Raw genomic sequence first — 23,012 nt, forward strand, 5'->3', positions numbered from 1 at the left:
TGTAAGATTGTAATAAAGAGTTTTGATTACAATATAGTGTGTGTATGTGATTTACATATTTATTTACATATTTTAACAAAATAAGAAAAATATAAAAATAAAATATGAGCAGAGAGTTAGATGAGATGGATTAGATTTTTATTTTATTTTATTAAGCCTTCATAATTTAATTCATTTGATTGATCACAAGATTACACCCTTAAATGATACAAAGCTCTTCTTCTTTATCAACATTTAATGTATAATTATATAATGTTATTACTTGTGCCATTTCACAAAAAAATTATGACTCGTGTGATTTGTGAGTCAACTGTAAGAATTATTATTTAATTATTATTCATTATTTCTTACTTATAACCCAAATTTACTTGCAATCCAAGTAATATCATAAATAGTATTTAATAAGGATATCATCCCTACATTGGTTATTTGATGCACGTACCAGATTAAGTTATTACCTCTATAAATTTGTCCGCCCTCCATGCACCCATTAGGGTTATCACATATTCTCTACAATAATTCAATCGCTGACAGTTGTGATAAAATAAAGTTAGGGAAAGGATGTAGAAACCAATTTACGACTAACGCTTCCGCTTTTCTCTTTGATAATGTCTTCCTCATCAGGTATGTACTCCTAATGATCTCTATGTAAGATTATCGTGTTCAAGATCCTTATATCATGTATCCAAGTATTTAATCTTATATCAACTATATAAACTACTAATATATCATTACATTTGAATAATAATGATAAGCTAATAATATTATAAAATATTGAAAGGTTGAAATTATCATACCTTTCCTTTGATTTCTCACATATATATGTGAAGATGATTCAACAATAAATGCATATCTAATATAATCTCATAAGCTAGATTTGAAAAGAATCATGTATAGGTAAATTTACACTTATCCTATAAGCTAGAGAGATTATTCCTATTAAATCCTCAACTCAAATAACAACATTTCAAAATATAATGAAAAAGAAACATAGTAATTAAAAAAAAGGAAGCATAATGTCAATAATAGTCCAATTGATGAATAACGGAATATTATTATGCAAAATGTGATATTTAAAATTTTTTAAAAATCATATTTATTAGTAACTAATATAAATGTAAATTTATGGACGGAAATTGCCATTTATCCAATTGAATTAAGCCTTTAGCCACTTTGGGAAGTTGACAATGAGAAGAATAAAGGTTTTGTTAACTATGAGAGGAGTAAAAATACAAATTAATTAATCATGAAGATTCATAAGAATAGAAAAAATAATTATAAGAAGTTAACATGAAGTAAATCATCAAAAACGCACTTACAGAAAATTAATTAAACATTTATTTATTTAATATCAACCAATGCATGTTGTGAAGCTTTCTCCAGCTAACATGTAGTCAAGGGAGAGATAATGAAATGTTATGTGGTATCATATCCTAGACGTAGGTATGATGATTGTTGGTGTAGTAGATGGACTCAGGGCCAACTCAACAAAATTGGGGGCCTAAAAGTCAAACCTTAAATAGGGGCCCTATTATTCTTTTATTTTATTTTCAAAAAAATTAATAATGATGTACTATATACATATTTAAGGTCAAACACATAAACAGATCCCTAAACTTGTTGGATTTTTCCCCTCTGTCACGACCCAAATCCGGGCCGCGACTGGCACCCACACTTACCCTCCTATGTGAGCGAACCAACCAATCTAAACCTTAACATTTCAATATAATATAAACAGAAAGTAATGCGGAAGACTTAAACTCATTAAATAAAGACCAATTCATTAACTTCTAAAATTCAACATCTATTATTCCCCAAAATCTGGAAGTCATCATTACAAGAACATCTACGATCAAATGACTAAACTAAGAGTATTCTAAAAGCTAAAAATACATAAGAAGCTAGTCCATGCCGGAAGTTCAAGGCATCAAGACTTGAAGAAGAAGACCAGTCCAAGCTAGAAGCATTAGCTCACCCTGAATATCCGATATGACGAAGACTGACTAGAATCACTGCTGAGTTGAAGATGACGGAACGTTTGCTGCACTCCACAAATAACAAGAAGAAAACATAAAAGTAGGGGTCAGTACAAACCACGGGTACTGAGTAGATATCATCGGTCAACTCAAAATAGAGAACAGTATATATCAAGTAATATCATAAATCAACTATAAAACTCAACATGTAGACACAACAGGTACTATAATCATCAATAAGTACCATCAAGTTCATCCATGAGGGCTCAAGCCTCAATGCCATACTCATTTGGGAATTAAGTTTATTAAGTTGAGTATATTATCATCTTTCAAGATTAATTATCTTTCTTCCTCTTGTGTCGGTACGTGACACTCCAATCCCCTATATGTGTCGGTACGTGACACTCCGATCCCCTAATTCTACGTGTCGGTTCGTGACACCCGATCCCCTATATGTGTCGGTACGTGACACTCCAATCCCCTATATGTGTCGGTACGTGACACTCCGATCCCCTATATGTGTCGGTATGTGACACTCCGATTCCCTAATTCTACGTGTCGGTTCGTGACACCCGTCCCACTAATACTATGTGTCGGAACGTGACACTCCGATCCACTAATACTATGTGTCGGAACGTGACACTTCGATCCCCTAATTGTGTCGGCACGTGACACTCCGATCCCCTAATTCTACGTGCTGGTTCGTGACACCCGTCCCACTAATACTATGTGTCGGAACGTGACACTCCGATCCACTAATACTATGTGTCGGAACGTGACACTCCGATCCCCTAATTCTACGTGTCGGTTCGTGACACCCGTCCCACTAATACTATGTGTCGGAATGTGACACTCCGATCCACTAATACTATGTGTCGGAACGTGACACTCCGATCCACTAATATCATTCCGGAAATCATCAAGCCTTCTCTATACCAAGGCATCATCAATCCCATTACTTTAATTCATCAAGCCTTCTTCTATACCAAGGCATCTTCATTAACAAAGTAGATTAGGGTTTCTTTTCAAGATTTGGGATTCAATAGCTTCATCATGCTTATTTATTAACAATTACATAATCACATCATTCATGCAAGCATACAATTAAGCATATAGAAGGTTTACAATACTACTAACACATATCATTCGCTATTAAGAGTTTACTATCAAATAGCATGAAACCATAACCTACCTCCACCGAAGAATTAAAATCAAGCAAGTTAATTCCCAAGGCTTTCGTTCCTTCTTCTCGTTCGATCCTCTCTCAATTCGTTTCTCTTTCCCTCTCTTTGTTCTTTCTAATTTTCTTTATTCAACCCTCTTTCTTTTACCCTAATTAATATATAATTAAGAATAAACGATGGCAATAATAACCCACTAATTAACTTAAGGTTACCTCTTTTAACCCCCAAGTAATTAGACTTATAATCCTTAACCCTCTAACTTTATAATTAAGGCAAGAATAGTCAAAAACGTCCCTTAAAACGTATCAAGAAATCCGACCCAGACTGGGATTGCGCAACCTGTGACGGGCCGTCGTGCCTGCGACGGTCCGTCCTGCAGGTCGTCGCAAGGGTCAGAGAGTCAATTTCCATTAAACAATCTATGACGGTCGATCACGCCTGTGACGGTCCGTCCTGCCATTCTGTCACGAAGTTCAGAGAGTCGATTTTCAGTACCCAATTTTAGATTTTCTAAGTGTTTTGAAACGAGACCCTGCGACGGTCCGTCGTGCCCATGACGGTCCGTCGTGGGGTCCGTCGCTTCTGCCAGTTTTTCCAGAAATCAAGTCTGCTGCTCAAAACGACTAAATAGGTCGTTACACCCTCAAGTACCATAACTATGCTATTTCCCTAATGAATCATCAATTATTTGTTCCTTTTAAACGCTCTTGGTTGATAGTGGAATCAGATTTTGTTAGGGGTATTGGTAGGAGATACACATGTTGTTCAAGAACTCATTAGTTCAACTGATTGTGAAACTGTTCGGGAACAATTTTGTTTTACTTCAAGTTATTTGAACACATTATAAAACAAATGAGACTAACACAAAGTTACTTTTCATTCCTTCAATCAAAATCATTACAATACGAACACAATTGAAGACATTTACAATTAAAAAGCCGATCAAAATCAGCCAATAGAGTCTAAAATGAACAAATCATGGGCGGTTTAATGATTCAAAGGAAAAATAGCTTAGTAATTCCTTTTAAATTGATTATATAGCTAATACATTCAATCTCACATTGTTGATCTTAGATTAAATTTTATCAATTTGAGTTTCCAAAAACTTATTTCATCTGAGGCAATAGTTACAGGAATCGTCAACATTTTTCTATAAGCAATATAAGCATTACGAAAAAAATAAAGTATTTTTATTTGATTGAGTATTTTCATTAAATTATTATGTTTTACTTGTATTATTTATCTTGATAATAACTAAAAGGAGAATGTATATATATATATATAATATATATATATATACACACACACACACACTTACTTATTAAGAATATCAATAATAACAAAAGTTCAAGAAAAATTATAAAATTAAGTTAAAATAATAAAACCTGACTCACGACTATGATAAGTTGATATAATAATATTGAAATAGTCTTGCATTCCTTCAATATAATGATTGCTTGTTGCACTTCTTAAGATTTTGAAGAAGACACTCAAAAGCAAATTTTGTTCTTTTTTGACTTGTAAGCAACAATAAATCAATTTTTTAGGAGAGAATTCAACAATGAAAATAAAAATAATATAATAGAGGATAAAAAAAGATGAGTATAAGGTATATAATAATATAAAATATTTCATTTCCTTAGAAAAGTGGCAAAAACTAACGGCTATTTTTATTTTTTTGTTATTCTTATTACATGTGTTTTTTTAAAAATACACCTTTAATTTTAAGTAATATGTGTAAGTACTTTTTTAAAATTGAGGGGACCCAAAAATATGAGGCCCCAAGCGACGACTTTAATGGCCCAGTGGTTAAGTAGTCCCTTGATGAACTCTTTGTTAAGATTGGTGCCTTTTTTATAATGGACTCATAGGGTAACTTATAAAATTGTTGTTTCTTCGATTCTTTCCTCTTTCATCCATCAAATGATAAGATTGGTTAGTGAGTCAATGAATGAAAGAAGAGTTTAGTTTATCGAAGGGTTCAAGGTATTTGAAATTGTATTATGAAAAGAATTTTAAAAAGTTGATGGAATAAAACCTCTCATATGATCCCTTGGTTTGTAGTTGAAGGATTCATTGAATTTTTGCTTATGAGTTTAGATATGACTGTGGGATGTGAACTAGTTCAGTACAACTTGGTAGATATTTATCTACTTTTCTAAAGCTCGAGTTTTTGTTTGGGTGACAACGAAAGATGTGTGGAAGATTCTATGTCGTTATGTCAAGCTAGATTGTTTGAACTATGATAGATAAGTTATTGATGATTGTATGTGTGGATCTATTGTTTTACATGATTAATGATGATTTCGAAGGAATTGAAACTACTTTCCAGACTGTTATGATGTGTTATAGAGGCTTTTGATAGTGAGTAGAGGTTATGAGCTTTTAGTATAACAAAATTATTGGAGTGAACAAGAATTTCTTAAGTGTTAGTATGAAGTATATGATGGTTTTGAATATTACATGAAATTTGGTATCTGAAAAATTACGTGGAGTTGATATTGAGTGTGATTTAATTGATTTATCTCGATGGGAAAGTACTTTAGATTTATGAAGTAGTTCTCTAAATATTAGGTGTGACTCATATATGTTATGTAATGCTAAAATGGAAAGAGAGAGCCATATTTTTTTTATTTTTTTAAGGCTACAATGTGTTTTCTAAGGAGACTTTGATACTAGTGACAGTTTGAGAGTAAGGTAAATGGTTGGTGCAGTTATGATGTTTGTCGGTATTAAGAATGTTAGCTTCAATGGACTATTGGTAGGAGTATGTGGAGTTTGATGAATCGAGTGTTTGTAATGTTGTGCTGGAGATCAGACTGGTTGATTGTGGATGGCGAAAAATTGAGAGATGGAGTCAAATGAATGAAATTTTATTTATATAGGCCCTATGGAAGGAGTATCTTTCGTTATTCGACCTTACTTCTGTATATTCTTATGTGACCAACTACTTCATTCTTGGCATGGTTTAGAGTATGATTCATTTTTTACGTTCGTGTATATTTTTGCTTCTTTGGGTGAATTCCTAGTGGTGAATCGTGTGTACTGATCTTGTGATTTTTCTCGTAGGGTGGCATCATTGGTTAGACTTGTTTATTTAAGTTATGGAAGTTTTGGTATTGTTTGATATGGTTAAAGTATACTAGTGATCTACATGCACGGCCTTGCTTATTAGAACTTATATAAGAGCTATGAAAAGATTGTTAGGATATACTATTAACCATGCGTTTTGATACAGTATTAATATATGTGTCCTTAACTTATATAGTAGATGATTTGGTGTATAGAGTTTAAGCTTATACACAGAAGATTAAATCATCAGTTCTTATAAGTTAAAATTTATAGTTCACAATCATAGATGAAAATTTGGACAAAATCATCAGAGAGATTGTAGCACGAGATTAAATGTAATTTATCTTGATTATGAGAATGACATTGTTCTAACTTCTCGTGCTAGTGCATTTGGTATGTATTGAATGGGACCAAGCAGAGATAGTTGTTTTAGACTGATTCATAAAAACATATTCTCTAAACTATTAAATGTACTTATATTCTTAATCTTGATATAACGATTATGATATGTATATATTATTTATCATTTTGATTTATTAAAAGGTGAGCTTCTGAGATGGGTCAATATGCCTGGTAAATTGGATAAAAACATATTCTCTAAACGATTCCAAGAAAGGTTTTCTTCCTTTTAGACATGGAATTTCTTTATCTAAGGATGAATGTCCTATGACATATGAGGAAACAGAAAGCATAAAGACAATTCCTTATGCATCAGCGGTAGGAAGTCTCATGTATGCCATGTTATGCACTAGACATGACATTTGTTTTGCCGTAGGCATGGTTAGCAGATATTAGTCTAATCCTGGACGAGAACATTGGACAACAGCTAAGCATATAATAAAGTACCTGAAAAAGACTAGGGATTACATGCTAGTCTATCATTCAGATGAGTTGGTGCCCATAGGGTACACAGACTCAGATTTCCAGTCTGATATAGACTCTAGAAAGTCGACCTCAGGAAATGTGTTTACTTTGGGAGGTGGAGCCATTGCTTGGAGAAGTATCAAGCAAACCTGTGTTGCTGATTCTACCATGGAAGCCGAATATGTAGCAGTTTCTGAAGCAGCTAAGGAGGCAGTGTAGCTCAGAAACTTTCTAAAAGACTTGGCAGTTGTTCCTGCAATAGAAATGCCACTTACAATGTTTTGTGATAATAGTGGAGCGGTTGCAAATTCAAAGGAACCACGAAGTCATAATAAGGCAAAACACATTGAGCGAAAATACCATTTGATTCGAGACATAGTACAGAGAGGGGATGTGATGGTGGCGAAGATTGCATAAGAGAACAACCTTGCAGACCCTTTCACAAAAGCTTTACCGCAAAAGTCTTTTGATAGACATGTTGAAGGAATGGGTGTTAGAGTTGTAGGTGCATGGTTATGAGTCTAAGTGGGAGATTGTTAGGATATACTATTAACCATGCGTTTTGATACAGTATTAATATTGAACAATTGTTTATTTATTTATTCAATTCAATAAAGTGTTACATTAAATAGATCAATTGTCATATATGTGTCCTTAACTTATATAGTAGATGATTTGGTGTATAGAGTTTAAGCTTATATACAGAAGATTAAATCATCAGTTCTTATAAGTTAAAATTTATAGTTCACAATCATAGATGAAAATTTGGACAAAATCATCAGAAAGATTGTAGCACGAGATTAAATGTAATTTATCTTGATTATGAGAATGGCATTGTTCTAACTTCTCGTGCTAGTGCATTTGGTATGTATTGAACGGGACCAAGCAGAGATAGTTGTTTTAGACTGATTGATAAAAACATATTCTCTAAACTATTAAATGTACTTATATTCTTAATCTTGATATAACGATTATGATCTGTATATATTATTTATCATTTTGATTTATTAAAAGGTGAGATTCTGAGATGGGTCAATATGTCTGGTAGATTGGATGATAATAATATATATTGGTGAAATAATTAGTTAGTTGATGGAATCCATGTCTCAGTATAGAGATTGATGATACACCTTTTATGAGAAGCTTGTAAGTTTTCATGTGTAAATCCGGCCGGTAGATTTATGAATTTGGCACATGAAATAAGTTAAGTATTGCTCTAAAAGAAGTTAGTCATTGAATTAAATTCGTCAGTAATTTAATTTATTGATTAGTATCGGTAATCTTAACATGGGAAATCAAATAAGTGTTTAGTGGTGAATTTCGAAATAAATAGAGGAGTTCAATTACGAATTTTTAGTGGAATGATTTGTTATTTATTATGGTAAGAATAATTCAATATAACTAGAACTCAGAATCCTATTTTTTAGTAGAAAATGGAAAAGAAACGTGTGTTTCAAGTTCTTGAAGAAAAAGGATTTGTTTTTCTTCTCCTCTTTGGACTAGGAAGACATCTCTATAAATAGGGATTTTTCTAACCTATATTGAAAAAGAGTATTCTATACAATACTTGCCCACCCAAGTATTGAAAGAGTTCACTTGTTGATTGGGATCACTATAGAAGACTATAGAACTGGAGTTGGATTTACTTCAAAATATCTGCACACGCTTCAAGAGGTAATCCTGAGTTAATTTTCAGCATACTATGTATGTGATAACTATTTTTTATTGTTATTTATATTCATGCAAGATGTATGATTCTGGAATGCTTCCGCTGTGTATGCTATTTTCTAACAATTGTCATCAAGAGCCATATTTGCATCTTTATACATAACCTAAAATATGTATATGTGAAATTATATGTATGATTCGTGATTGTGAATTTTGTTTTATCACGAAAAGGACAGAACAGATAAAAAGTTGATTTGATTTATTTTTGTTAAATGCATAAGGTAATAGTTACTTATGAAAATTGATTTGTAAGATTTGATAATATTTTCATATTGTCATGCACGGTGTTCTTCGATGGATAATTTCAAGAGAAATTTTGATAGCTGCACCGATCAATTTTTTTTGTTGTCTTGTGGCAGCAATTATGTGCAATTGTATATAAGAGATTTGTGTTATGGCAAGTCCAAAGAGAAGCATACCACGCCATGGCAGCAATACATGATTGCATGTATGATTTATGTCTCGATTATGTGGCTGTTTTTGATATAATAATAATAATAAAAAAAAGTTAATTTTTTTTGGCTCACATGTTTTAATATAGAGAGAGTTTTGATTTTGTACGACAAAAACAAAATAGTATGGCTGTAGTTTTCTTGTTCACTTTATAGGCAGCCATAATTTTTTTTAATCAAAAGGTGTATTATTGAATATATATGAGATAGTACATGGAATGTACGAAGATTTGGTGTGCGTATATTTTCTTTCTGAAAATTTTTTTTTGTATGAAATTTGGAAGAAAATAAATGGTGATGAGTAAATTTTTTACCAAGATTAAATATTAATGAAGTATTAAGTTTATGTAATAGCTTAGACTTTCCTCCCCATCGGATGAATTTAATACAAGTCATTACGTATTTAATCGCTAGTTTGACAATTTTTATTAACTCTCCTAAACTGAGTAATATGTGATTGGATCAATGCAACTAGAGGATTTTCACTTGACTTAAAGTAACAGTAGACTCTCCAACTGAGTTAGGTCTGTATAAGTTTATAAAGTGAATAATTGGTCATTATATATGTATATTGTATGAATAGTTCTCCAATCCCAACGATTGGCTATTTAAGATGCATGAATGTATATGTATATCATGAGTTTGAATGTAAATATTCAATGTTATATGACTATGTTATTGATCTATTGTAACTATTTCTTTAATCTCAGATTCAACATGTCTCCTTTTAATCCCATTAGTACTATTTTGGGTCAAAACAAACTAGAGGGTTCTAACTATGTTGACTGGAGGAGAAATCTTGACATTGTGTTTATTGCTGAAGAATACAAGTTTGTGCTTCATCAGGAACGTCCATTGAAACCAAATGATCAGTCTAGTGATGAGGATAAGTTAGCTTATCAGAAATGGCGCAAAGCTGATGAGATGGCGCGATGTTACATTATGGCTTCAATGTCAAATGTTTTGCAACATCAACATCAAACTATGTTGTCTGCTTTTGAAATTCTGGAGAATCTCAAACAAATGTTTGGAGACCAGGGTCGATCAGCTAAGCAGAATGCCATGAGAACTCTCATGAACACTAAGATGGTTGAAGGCACTCCTGTAAGAGACCATGTTCTGAAGATGATAGGTCTTCTGAATGAACTAGAGTTTTTGGGGGCTGAAATTGACAATGACTCCCAAGTTGAGATGATATTGCAGTCTCTGCCTGATAGTTTTCAACAATTTTGCCTAAATTATAATATGAATAAGATGAGTTTATCTTTGGCACAATTGTTGAATGAGCTACAGGCGGCAGAGACCCTTGTCAAAAAACATGCACCATCAATGACACTTAATGTTGAGAAAGGTTCTACTTCTAAACCGCAAGGTGGACGGAAGAAGAAAAAGTCTCACAAAGCTAAGGCAACTGCACCTCCAACTGGGGAGTGAAAAAGTGTAAGGGTAAGTGTTTTCATTGCAAGATGTCAAGTCATTGGAAGGCACATTGTCCAGTTTTCTTAGCCAAGAAGAAAAACAAACCAGTTAACTCACTTTCACTTGTCGTTGAAACATTTTTAGCGGCTGTTTCTACCACTTCATGGTGTGTAGATTCAGGAGCCACTGATCATATCTGCACTACTATGCAGGGGTTTCAAGAAACGCGCAAGCTGATTAGAGGTGAAAGCGTTTTTCAAGCAGATGGCTCTGCAGCTCCAGTTTTAGCATTAGGAAATATTATTTTTTCGTTTGATAGTGGTAGAGTTTTAATTTTAAAAGACGTTCTATATGCACCTGCTGTTAGAAGAAATTGGATTTCAGTTTCTAAAGTTTTAAGAGATGGTTATGATGTTAGTTTTTCTGATAACGGTTGTGTTATTAGTTATAATAAACATTTTGTCTCTGCTGGTACATTGATTGATGGTCTTTTTATTATTAATGTCTCTCCATAACTGCAACAATTCGTAGAATTGAATAATGTTAACCTTTCAAGTAAAAGAAAACGTTCTTCTGATTTTAATGAGACTTATCTATGGCATTTGCGTTTATGTCATATAAATCTAGATAGGATTTCAAGGTTGGTTCGAGATGGACCTTTAGGTTCATTAAAAGTGGAGGCACTACCAACATGTGAATCTTATTTAGAAGGAAAAATGACTAAGAGACCTTTTCCCTAAAAAGGAAATAGAGTCAATGATAAACTAGAGTTAATTCATTCTGATTTGTGTGGCCCAATGAACATTTAAGCAAGAGGTGGGTATGAGTACTTCATGACCTTCATTGATGACTACTCAAAATATGGATATATATATTTGTTGCGTTGTAAGTCTGAATGCTTTGATAAATTCAAAGAGTTTAAGGCTGAAATAGAGAAATGACATGGAATATATATCAAGTCATTGCAATCTGATCGTGGTGGTGAATACCTCTCTAATGATTTTATTAGTTACTTATCAGAACAAGGAATTGCATCTCAAATGTCTGCATCTAGAACGCCACAACAAAATGGTGTAGCAGAAAGAAGAAATAGAACTCTTTTAGAAATGGTTAGATCAATGATGAGTTACTCTGATTTGCCGCATTCGTTTTGGGGATATGCCATAGAAACTGCAAATTACATTCTGAACTCAGTTCCTTCTAAATCTGTTCCTTTGACACCCATTGAACTGTGGACTGGGCACAAACCTAGTTTGAAACATATTCGGGTTTGGGGATGTCCAGCACATGTATTAAAAGGGAAGGCAGAAAAATTGGAACCTAAAACAGAAGTATGTGTTTTTATTGGATACCCTAAAGGAACGAAAGGTGGTATGTTTTATAATCCTAAAGAAAAGAAGGTCATTGTGTCTACCAATGCCAAGTTTCTGGAAATGGATTTCTTAACAAACCATATTCCTAGAAGTAAACTAGTTTTAAAGGAATTGAGCAAAGAGAAAACAAATCAATCTACTAAAAATAATGAAAACCAAATTCAAACCCCACATGTTAGAGTTAACATACCATTGCATTATAATAGTGGGAGAGATGTTAACAAACATAAAATTCTGCAAGTACAAGATCTTGAAAATTCATTGCATCAAGGTAGTGGGAGTGATAGTGAGCTGATTGCATTAGAGGAAGAAGTTGTTGATATCTCTGCACTGCAAGATACTGAAGATAACATGGAAACTCAAGATCCTAAAAATGATGTGGTTCCACCACAAGATCATAATAATGCAAATCTCTCTGAACCTACCCCTGCAACTGTAGTGTCTCGTCGTAGTGGTAGAGTGATAAGAAAACCACTTCAGTATGCACTCTTGGGAGAGTCTTTTGACAGAATCCCTGAAGAGTCAAATACCGAACCTGTGAATTACGACGAAGCACTACAAGATAAAGATGTAGAAAAATGGATTGTTGCTATGAAATCAGAAATGGATTCTATGTACTCTAACAAAGTCTGGGATCTTGTAGAACCATCTGTAGATGGAGTCAAACCCATTGGATGCAAGTGGATATATAAGAAAAAGAGAGGAGTAGATGGACAAGTGAAAACTTACAAAGCTAGACTTGTTGCAAAAGGGTTTACTCAAAAAGAAGGGATCGACTATCAGGAAACTTTTTCGCCAGTAGTCATGCTTAAGTCTATTAGAATTCTCTTATCCATTGCTGCTCATTATGATTATGAGATTTGGCAAATGGATGTCAAGACAGCTTTCCTTAATGGAAGTCTTGATGAAAGCATATTTATGCGACAACCAGATGGTTTCATAAAAAAAAAGGAAAAGAACACATGTTGTGCAAGCTTAAAAGATCTATTTATGGATTAAAGCAAGCTTCTAGGGCATGGAAAACTTGCTTCGACACTGCAGTCAAGTCTTTTGGTTTTGAGCAATGTCTTGATGAGTCTTGTGTGTACAAAAAGTGGAATGGGGATAAAGTGGTGTTTCTGGTATTATATGTAGATGATATCTTGCTCATAGGAAATAATGTGGGCTTGATGAATTCAGTTAAGAAATGGTTGTCCACAAACTTTGATATGAAGGATTTGGGAGAAGCTGCTCACATCCTTGGGATCAAGGTTTTACGTGATCGCAAGAAAAGGATGTTATGTTTATCTCAAGCCCTTTATATTGATACAATTCTTACCAGGTTTAGCATGCACGATTCCAAGAAAGGTTTTCTTCCTTTTAGACATGGAATTTCTTTATCTAAGGATCAATGTCCTTAAACAGATGAGGAAACAGAAAGCATGAAGACAGTTCCTTATGCATCAGCGGTAGGAAGTCTCATGTATGCCATGTTATGCACTAGACATGACATTTGTTTTACCGTAGGCATGGTTAGCAGATATCAGTCTAATCCTGGACGAGAACATTGGACAACAGCTAAGCATATAATCAAGTACCTGAAAAAGACTAGGGATTACATGCTAGTCTATCATTCGGATGAGTTGGTGCCCATAGGGTACAGAGACTCAGATTTCCAGTCTGATATGGACTCTAGAAAGTCGACCTCAGGAAATGTGTTTACTTTGGGAGGTGGAGCCATTGCTTGGAGAAGCATCAAGCAAACCTGTGTTGCTGATTCTACCATGAAAGCTGAATATGTAGCAGCTTCTGAAGCAGCTAAGGAGGCAGTGTAGCTCAGAAACTTTCTGAAAGACTTGGCAGTTGTTCCTGCAATAGAAATGCCACTTACAATGTTTTGTGATAATAGTGGAGCGGTTGCAAATTCAAAGGAACCACGAAGTCATAATAAGGAAAAACACATTGAGCGAAAATACCATTTGATTCGAGACATAGTACAGAGAGGGGATGTGATAGTGGCGAAGATTGCATCAGAGAACAACCTTGCAGACCCTTTCACAAAAGCTTTACCGCAAAAGTCTTTTGATAGACATGTTGAAGGAATGGGTGTTAGAGTTGTAGGTGCATGGTTATGAGTCTAAGTGGGAGATTGTTAGGATATACTATTAACCATGCGTTTTGATACAGTATTAATATTGAATAATTGTTTATTTATTTATTCAATTCAATAAAGTGTTATATTAAATAGATCAATTGTCATATATGTGTCCTTAACTTATATAGTAGATGATTTGGGGTATAGAGTTTAAGCTTATACACAGAAGATTAAATCATCAGTTCTTATAAGTTAAAATTTATAGTTCACAATCATAGATGAAAATTTGGACAAAATCATCAGAAAGATTGTAGCACGAGATTAAATGTAATTTATCTTGATTATGAGAATGGCATTGTTCTAACTTCTCGTGCTAGTGCATTTGGTATGTATTGAACGGGACCAAGCAGAGATAGTTGTTTTAGACTGATTGATAAAAACATATTCTCTAAACTATTAAATGTACTTATATTCTTAATCTTGATATAACGATTATGATCTGTATATATTATTTATCATTTTGATTTATTAAAAGGTGAGATTCTGAGATGGGTCAATATGCCTGGTAGATTGGATGATAATAATATATATTAGTGAAATAATTAGTTAGTTGATGGAATCCATGTCTCAGTATAGAGATTGATGATACACCTTTTATGAGAAGCTTGTAAGTTTTCATGTGTAAATCCGGCCGGTAGATTTATGAATTTGGCACATGAAATAAGTTAAGTATTGCTCTAAAAGAAGTAAGTCATTGAATTAAATTCGTCATTAATTTAATTTATTGATTAGTATCGGTAATCTTAACATGGGGAATCAAATAAGTGTTTAGTGGTGAATTTCGAAATAAATAGAGGAGTTCAATTACGAATTTTTAGTGGAATGATTTGTAATTTATTATGGTAAGAATAATTCAATTAATTATTTAGAATTATTTCCATAATAGGAAGCCCCGGTAATAAATTATGTGGTCCCTCCGGTGCCCAATCTAACTAGAACTCAAAATCCTATTTTTTAGTAGAAGATGGAAAAGAAACGTGTGTTTCAAGTTCTTGAAGAAAAATGATTTGTTTTTCTTCTCCTCTTTGGACTAGGAAGACATCTCTATAAATAGGGATTTTTCTAACCTATATTGAAAAAGAGTATACTATACAATACTTGCCCACCCAAGTATTGAAAGAGTTCACTTGTTGATTGGGATCACTGTAGAAGACTATAGAACTGGAGTTGGATTTACTTCAAGATATCTGCACACGCTTCAAGAGGTAATCCTGAGTTAATTTTCAGCATACTATGTATGTGATAACTATTTGTGATTGTTATTTATATTCATGCAAGATGTATGATTCTGGAATGCTTCCGCTGTGTATGCTATTTTCTAACAGAGATGTCATTGTCTAAGAGTGTTCTTAGAGGTTCTACATTTTAAGTGTATCGCTTGTTGGGTGTTTACTTGATCCTTTCCTTCTATGGGTAGGATAAGTTTTATTCTCCCTTTACGAGTACTCAACATCTAATGATCAATTTTTTATAACTTAAACTCGTGAAAAGATTGTATTGTATAAGGGAATCTTAATAAAATCTATCATGATTTGTGCGTTATGAGTGTGTGATTGATAGTTCAATTTCACTTCTCGTGGTAGGTGCTATTGATTCAGAACTTGATAGTGGTTATGTTAAAAAAAATCATCATGGTGATTATGTTATAGTCCAGAGTGATTGAAGTCAGGGGTTTTTCAGTGGGTTTATAAAAGTTTTATTGGAAAGTTTAGTTCTTAGTATCTAATCTTGATGAAATTGTCTTAAGGAGGAACTCACTTGGAAATACGAAAACCGACTGGTAGGTCATAACTGAGCTTTGATATCATTGTTTATGTTCCTTCTTCTTCCTTATGTTCGAGGATGAACATAGACTTTAGTGGTGGATAATATAATGATCCAAAAGATCATTTTTGGAAATTTTTATGAAATTACCATTTTATACATCTAGATAGTTTCCCAGACTCACTTTTGATCAATTTGTGAAGTTCGATTTGAATTTTTTGAGATATTTGTTAACTACAATTATTTAATTAACGGGTTTTTAAAAATAATTAATTTTAGTTAGTAGCTAATGGCTAAGTGCACACTTTATTTTAAAATCCAATACTATTTGGCACAAATATATTAAAATAACTAAATACCGTTAAACAATTATGTAAAAAATTACTTAAGACGCGAGAGGATTATACTGAGAAAAATATTTGTGCGGCACTAACAAGAGGTAAATGACCTCCCAGTAAGAAAATCTTCACAATTTATGCCTTCTTATCTTATTTCCACACGTATACAATGTTACTGATTTGCGGAGATAAGATAAGAAGGCATAAATCGTGAAGATTTGCTTACTGGGAGGTCGTTTTTTTCTTGTCAGTGTCGCACAAATATTTTTCTCACTATGCTCCTCTCGTTTCTTAATTAGTTTTGCATATAATTGTTTAACCCTATTTATTTATTTTAATATATTTGTGCCAAATATTATTGGACTTTTAAATATAGTATGCACTTAGCCGTTAGCTACTAACAAAAATTAATTATTTTAAAACACCCGTAATTAAACAATCTTAATTAACAAATAGCTCAAAAATTTCCGACCCATCTTCACAAATTGATCAAAAGTGACTCCGGCTAATACCGAGATCGGTAAAACGGTAGTATTCTATAAATTTCCAAAAATGACCTCCCGGGTCCGGGTGATTACATGTATAAATAATACTAATCAACATCTCTTTCTCCCTTTTGAGTTTAAACTTCTAAGCAAAACATTGAGATCAACTTAAATCGATATAGACAATTTTTCCTTTAGGTGATGCACACACAAAAAAAATTGAGATCTCAATGAAAAACTATAATCTTGTGTCAAGAAGTTCTTGATCAAGAAACTGTCGATCTATTAGCATTCTCTCCAACAGCGGGGAGTTGGCTAACAAAGACATACTCAATCTCAGAAATTGTTCATGTAAAATTTTCTTGCTTAACTTACTTGAGGTGATCAAATATATTGTCCTATAAATATTCGAGTTCAAGTGATTCTTCAGTATCACTATATACCATCTTCATCGAAAACCTAAAAAAAATAACACAAAGTCAACTCTTAAATCATTGAGAAACTAAAAAAGTACGAAAAATAACCCATATAAGAAAAAAATGAGAGTAAAAGCACTACAAACATTCATATAAAAATACTTCATGTTTGGGAAGCTTCCTATCAAGGTAAGAACACACGAACGCTCATCAGATTTCACTAAAAAAATATTAAGTAGGTAAAATATTAAGCACCAACAAGGATTTCCTTTAATCCTAACATTGTCGAACGATTTTATCTTTTTGATATTTTGTTGGTGGAATCATATAAGCTTTCATATGCTCTTTGCTTGATACGAAGTTTCCTATATTTGGAATATCTCGAAATATAGGTTTGTAGTATTTTGACTCTTTTTTCCCATAATTATTTATTATTTATCGCCCTTTTGGGATCCTCAAAATTTGAGAGTCAACTTCTTGTTATGTTTCTTAGATTTTGTATGAAGATGATAGTGATACTGAAGAATCATTTGAATTCCAAAATTTCTCGGATATGACATTTTATTCCTACCTTTTGTTTCAGATTTCTCTTTGTTTTATAAATCTCAACCTACAAAGAAAAATAATGAATATTTTCATCTAGTTCAAGTTTGCAATTACTAAAATCTTTTTATTTTGTAATAAAATAAATAAACATAAGAAATTGTTTCAATTTTTAGATTTAGAACATCAAATCAACAATTTTACTAGTATTAAACTTCAAAAATCCTAAAAAAAACTATGTAATATAATGCTAATCAAAAAAGAAAAAGTAATATTTTTTTGGGAAAATGCACAAGTACCCCCTCAACCTATGCTCGAAATTCCAGAGACACACTTATACTATACTAAGGTCCTATTACCCCCCTGAACTTATTTTATAAGTAATTTTCTACCCCTTTTTAGCCTACGTGGCACTAGTTTGAAAAAAAAAGTCAACCATCGTCGGACCCACCAGATAGCGCCACGTAGACTAAAAAGGGGTAAAAAATTATTAATAAAATAAGTTCAGGGGGGTAATAGGACCTTCGTATAGTATAAGTGTGTCACTGAGATTTCAGTCATAGGTTGAGGGGGTACTTGGACATTATCCCTATTTTTTTAAAAAAAATAGAAAAGTAAATTTTACATAACTATTTTTAGAGTTTTAATCATAAGGCACTTTTTGGACTCTTTCAAGTCTTTAGCCTTAATCAAGAATAAACTATCTAGCCTTTAACAATTTACACGAATTTAGAATGATTTTATACTTTTAAGAAAAGCAAATAGGTTCTATACATGTATATCACAATTGGTAAAACATTCGTCAAGGATCACAAACTAGCCAGATCATTTTCTCTTAGAATGTTCCTGAATAGACAAAAAGATAAACTTAAAAGTGATGTTAGAATTCACAAAAAACAGTTATAGAAAGAACAATAGTATAAATCAAATTGAGAAGAACAAAAGGGGCAAACCTGAGGATAAAATTGAGCAAATAATTTGTTGTTGATTTACCTATAATCATAGGTGAAATGGAGTGGAGTCCAGGAAGGTAGGAATGACGAATTCGCACAATTGTAATTTTTTTTATTATACTAACAATGAAGCCTAGAAAATAAAATTTTGAGGAAGAATGGGGGAATTTTGTTCCTTTGTTTTAAAGACTACTATGTGTATTGAGTTTCTTACTTCACACATAGTACCTTTATATGTACATTCTATACTTCTTCCTATGAGGGGATATATAAAGTCAAGTCTAGTATATATTTTACGTTCTTATTTTTTATTAGATAAATAGATATTTAATTCTTTTTTGACCTTTGACTAGATGTATTGTTGTATTGTTATTGTAATACGACAAATGATTTGTGTACATTCTACACTTTTATCTTTGACTACATATTTGCACGTTAGACCCTTCTTTGACCATTAATATATTAATATAATTAAAGGTAATTTTTCATTCTAAGTATCAAAAGGCTAAAATATATTGATGTTGTAACATAATAAATGGTTATTTTCCATTCAATACCAAAAAGCTCTTTTCATTTCCATAAGTATTTTGTGTGAAGAACTCTTTTTCTAAGAGAGTAAAAATTATGATATTTCTCTGTACATGATTATTCTAAAACTCTTCACTGTGATCGAGGTCAAACTCCAAATAAGTTTCTAATTGCCCTTGGTAACACCTTAAGAATTGTTTCCTATAGCTTTGCCTCTATTCTCTTGATATTCAATAGCGCTACCTTATAAATGAATTTAAGCATAAACAAGACAACACCTATTAAAATCTGAATGTAGTATCAATTAAGATCTTATCTTCAAACTTCTCCAAAAAAAAAAAATTAGCCATCAAAAACGTAAATACCCCTACATAACCAAACTACAATAATCAGACTTCACTGTAACAATCTTGTTTGTTTCAACACTTTTTTGAATTTTATAATGATTGGTTATTTTACACCTATAACAATATTAGTCCAGTTAAATAATATAATTTGACTATTATAGCAAAGATTATTTAAAAAGATATTAAATATAATTTGAAATATCATAGATATGTTGCTCTACTAATTAAAATTTAATAAAAATTCAATACACTAACTAAATAAATAAACTTATGTAGATTTGTTCCCTAATAGTCGTGTTAAATCTCTTTGAAAATTAAATTCATTCAAAATGGAAAACTTTCTATGTAAAAAACTTTAATTATAAGTGTTGATACATAAATTTTAAATAATAATGTTAACTTCATCACACTTTGTATACAAAGAAAAATCTTGATTGATCTCAATTGAACTAAACTTTCCACTTCAAAATATACATTTAAACATCTTAATTTGGTTTAAGTTGACTTCATTAAACAATTTATCCTCAAAAATGCACATCTGGAATAGATCCTCTTAAATGAGTATGTAAATGTGCATTTTAGAAATTATTCGCAAGCACACTTATCTTAAATTGAATTATCTTGATTATCAGTGGCACAACTATAGTCTGAAGAACACCTTTCTTTCAAAAATTACATTATATATGGGTCAAATCTTATATAAAATATCTTAAACACCAGCAGAGCAAATGGAGACCTACAACACAATGAAAATGGTATATATATATATATATATATATGTATATATATATATATATATATATGTATATATATATATATATATATATATATATATATATATATGATACTTACTAGCTATGAGATTCAATTCATTGCTGTAAATTCTTTTAAATGCTTAAATTTGACATGAACTAATTGAGCAGAAGCTTGGTGACAATTGAATGTAAAAGTATACAAGGGATGTAAGATTGAATCTAGAGTTACTTTTTTTTTTTAGTTTTGTTATTCAATATTTGATATCCTTCATTACATTTCTTATTATGTCACTATAAATGTCTAGACACATCTATTATTATTTAAGATTAAATATACCACTTGCTTGTTGTTATGCATGTCAATCAGAAAAGGAAATTATCGCAGACATTGGCAGTTGTCTTATGAAAACAACTTCATTAAACAGAAACAGACCAATCAGAAAATTAATTGATTTTTTTTACAAAAAAAACATGCTTATAAACACAAAGGATTCAAGGATAAAATCATACATATCAGAAAATAACATAATAAACATACTTTTATTTCTACATTACATATGATTAATTCATAAATTAAAGTTGGTGTACCTTTAGTATAATTTTCTTTTTATGAAAAATGACAAATTATTGAAATATACATGTGAAAAACTAAATACAAAACTATTGATGTTATGTTCGTCCTTTATTTGTTCCTTTATATAAAAAAGTAAATACATGTCATAAAATTAACTTTAAAAATGTTGGGTTTATGATTCTAAATCAAAGGTGTTCGATATTGAATTGACACACTTAATTTATGATTTTGTTATTCACCTTGTACCATAAAATCAATATAGTCGTTTTGCTTTATTAAAGGAGAAAAGACATAAAGTGACATCTGAAGTTGTCCTGAATTTTAAAAAGACGCTTAACTATGCAAATGTCCTATTACCCCCCCCTCCCCCCAAACTATTCAGAACATATATTATTGCATCATTTTTGGATCAATTCCAAATCTGAAATGGCAAGTGTAATCACACACACAAAAATCTTAGTGTGACACGTGTTAATTCAATTTGAAATATTTGTTTTTCATTTTTATGTTTTTGTGTATTTCTTTGTCTTAGTTTTTGACTTATTTTAGTTTTATTATTTTTATTTTAATTTCATTTCAATTTTTAATTTATCTTCCATCCCAACTATCAAGCTCCCTCCATTTTCTTTCTTTATTTCTTCTTCTTCACCTCTTATCTTCACCTAACCCCACACCCATATCAAGTTGAGCCCCTCCATTTTCTTTCTCTTTTCTTCTTCTTATTTGGTCAAATTTCTTACTTTCCAAAATTATACTATTTTTTAGACTTTGTTGAGTTATTGATAACAAAACTAATTATTTTTCTAAGATCAAAATTTTGAAGGTATGATCATTTAATTTATCTCATTTCCATATAAATTCAAAACTAGAAATGATCATTTTGAAAGCATAAGAATTCACCAAAAAATTAAAAATTTTAATTAGAATTTTGATTAAAAAACTAAATTATGTCTACTAATCATCTTGAAATCTAATGGGTTTATCACATTTTTCGAAATGTATTAAAATATCTAGTTATAATTTTAAAATTAAAGAGAGATAAAATAATTGTAGAATAAAAGAGAGATGGAGTTGTGGTAAAAATTTACATTGAAAGTGAAATGTCAATGATGATGACAATGAGTCATTGAAGAAGAAGGAAGAAAGAAAAAGAAAAAAATAACAAGGATAAAAATTTAAAAAAATAAAAAAATAAAAATATATATTATATAGTAAAGTTCTTGTAAAAATAAAATTATATTCGTTTTTTTAGTTTGTTAACGCTCTTTAAGAGAGTGTATACACACTCCATGCCAGGTGAACAAAAAATGATGGAATAATATCAGTTCAGGATTGTTTGAGGAGGTAATAGGACACTTGCATAGTTTAGGTGTCTTTATGTAAATTCGGAATAACTTGAGGTGTCACTTTATGTCTTTTCTCTTTTTAAATCTATAAGGTAGCTAAAGACATGTCATTTAGAAAGAAATTTGTAGCTAAAGACGTGTCATTCAGAAACAATATATATACTTTTTAAAAATAGACATCAAGTGACACCTAAATTTAATCGAATTTTCAAAAAGAAATCTTAAATATACGAGCGTTCTATTGAGGGACGGAGCTACAGCCCGTGAAGGGTGGTCAACTGACCACCTTTCGTCGGAAAATGAAATCGTATGCATAGGCAATATACTCTTTGTTATTTCGTTATATAAATAAATGCACACACTAAATATCAGTGGAGGTTGATAGTCCAGTTGTAAATGTGTTCAATTCAGTGCCAAATGTCTGCAGTTTGATTCTTGCTAAGGAAAATGTACAACAACTATTTTTAAGTTTAAAGAAAAAAAATGGGAAATGAATATGTAATTTTATTTCAAACCCACTTACTGGTAATAAATATATTGCACATCCAGTAGCTAAAAAAATTTACTCTTCCAATTTTGAACAACCTTGGCAATCTTGAACTAATATTATAACATCATCTTTTGTACATTTCACATAAAGAGAGTGTGCACTCTCTTAAAGAGAGTGAGCAACCTAATATAACTAATAGGGATAATGCCCAAGTACCCCCTCAACCTATGCCTGAAATCTCAGAGACACACTTATACTATACTAAGGTCCT

The sequence above is a fragment of the Solanum lycopersicum genome, chromosome 10, assembly GCF_036512215.1.
Source record: "Solanum lycopersicum chromosome 10, SLM_r2.1".
NCBI classification, from domain to species: Eukaryota; Viridiplantae; Streptophyta; class Magnoliopsida; order Solanales; family Solanaceae; genus Solanum; species Solanum lycopersicum.